We start from the raw sequence: 2,501 nt of genomic DNA on the forward strand, positions 1-2,501 counted from the left end.
GCTTTTAAAATCGTTCAACTGCCAAGCTGAACCAGGGCTAGAAGGAAATGCTGCATTTTCACAAAATGTGCAGTGGGTGAAATGTTTCCTGAAAAAGAAACCCCTAACATTAAAGTGAGTGTGCTTTGTAGATTAATAGCATATTCAATATACTGAAATGACTAAACACATGATATTTTAAGAATTGAATGAAATAAACTTTCTGTTCCATTTTAATACCACATGGAGCAGTGAATCTGAATCTGTTTATTATCACAACTTTCAGAATGGGTTAAGGAAGTGTGTAAATACTGAAGGATGACCCAGAAGAGTCAGCCAAATTCAAGCGGGGATTTCAAGAAGGTGGTTAAATAAGAATATAACAGCTATCAGGTATAGAAACTAACCTGGAATCAAAATGCAGAGAAAGAATGGGATAGAAAGAACTCAGGTTTCCAAGAATGAGCACTATGTCAAAACACTCACAGAAGAGCAAGATGACGCAGGAACAGAGCCGATGGGGAAACCATGGTCCCTTCCAATGCCACACCAGAGATGTTAGGGATTTGTTTTTGTTTGGCTCTCCAGAAACTGTAGGGTTCTTGTTGTTTTGTTTTAGGGATTTGTTTGAGATTGGGTCTTTTGTAGTCCATGCTGGCCTCAAACTCCTTATGAAGTCAAGAATGACCTTGCACTTCTGATTCTCCTGTCTCTACCTCCCAATTGCTGGGAGCATATTAGCATGCCCATGTTATAAAGTGCTGGGCATCTCCCAGGGCTTTATGCACACTAGGCAAATGGGAGCATATTAGCATGCTCCCATGTTATAAAGTGCTGGGCATCTCCCAGGGCTTTATGCACACTAGGCAAGCATTCCATAGCCAGAGCTAAATCCTTAGCCCCAAAGTACATTTTTTCCCTAAATTGTTATAAATTTCTTTGATACATTAAGAAAATGTTTGTAGAATAATGGGGTGAAAAAAAGGCAAGAATAGCAAATAATAGTAAGTACCCAAATCACTCTTGATTGATAAGTGATTCATCTATCTTGTTAAACCTAGAGCTTACCAATAAACTTTAATCCCTGAGTAGAGAATTAGGACTGTAGGCATGTAAGACAGACGTGAAACAGACCAACAACCTATCACTGGGAAATACTTACATAGGCTTTTCTATGTAAGATTAGGACAAAGTACAGTTGCTAACTTCAAATGTCTACAACATATTATGTCTTAAATATGGCATAGTTTATGGGGCTGGAGAGATGGCTCAGCAGGTAACAACACTGACTGTTCTTGCAGAAGACACGGGTTTGAATCCCAGCACCCACATGGCAGCTAACAACTGTTCATAACTCCAGTTCCAGGGGATCTGACAGCATACACATAAAATAAAAATAATAAATTAAATATTTAAAAAAATAATCCTCCTGCTTCTGTTTCCTAAGTGTTTGGAGTATAGGCATGGGCCGTCAGGCCCAGCTAATATTTTATTTATTTTATGTGTATGCTGTCAGATCCCCTGGAACTGGAGTTATGAACAGTTGTTAGCTGCCATGTGGTTGCTCGCATTCAAACCTGGGTCTTCTGCAAGAACAACCAGTGTTCTAAGCCACTGAGCCATCTCTCCAGCCCAATATATATTTTTTTAAATGTGGCATAGTTTAAGTTTAGTTCCCTACAGACTCTTGTTAGAAGGTTCAGAAGTCTGATAATGCTTGTTTAAATTCCCATTGAATTCTCTCTTTCTCACCCAAATAAAACCACACAGTATGCACCTAAAAATGTTAAAATAAAATCCTATTAACCTGGCTCAAAAATTATCTACATCATCCACTTTTGCTCAGCCAGAGTGGCGGAAATTAGTTACTGGACTTTCTCAATTCTAGGGAATTTCTGTGATGAAAGTCGTGCATTATATCTAAGTGATGTGCAAGACATGTCACTGTGCTAATTTTACTGAAATTGACTTCACTGAAGGAATCATAACAGTGGTAAAATATCATCATTTTCAAGTATATAAGCATCAAACATATTAATATCAATGCCAAACATTCTCTTATGCAAGCTCAATAACAAAATATATTCACTAATTATGCATATGTCTTGAATATAGTGTGTGAAATTTGCCCCCAAATATTTCATGGTATAATTGGTATAGTTTTCTTAATTTCATTTTTGATATTTCATTGCTGCTATGAGAAGCATCAGCATTTCAGTCCTTGAGTTGCACAAAGACTTATATTTAGTCACTGGATATAGCCTGCCTTGGGGAACATACCTTGAATGTTTTGGAAGAATATTCCATGTGTGCTTTGCTGAGTGGAATGCTTTAACTATATTAAGTCATAGTGGCTGTATTGTTCAAATATTGTTATGCCATAATTTTTAAAATTTTTATCAAACAGTGGAAGTTGAACCTCCACTCTGCAACTGTTCATATGTTTCTTTCTTTACTTTTATCAACAGTTACCTAATATATTTTAAAACAATCATTTTAAAGTATGTACACATGAAGGATTT

The sequence above is a fragment of the Nannospalax galili genome, unplaced genomic scaffold, assembly GCF_000622305.1.
Source record: "Nannospalax galili isolate Female #2095 unplaced genomic scaffold, S.galili_v1.0 scaffold1507, whole genome shotgun sequence".
Taxonomy (NCBI): Eukaryota; Metazoa; Chordata; class Mammalia; order Rodentia; family Spalacidae; genus Nannospalax; species Nannospalax galili.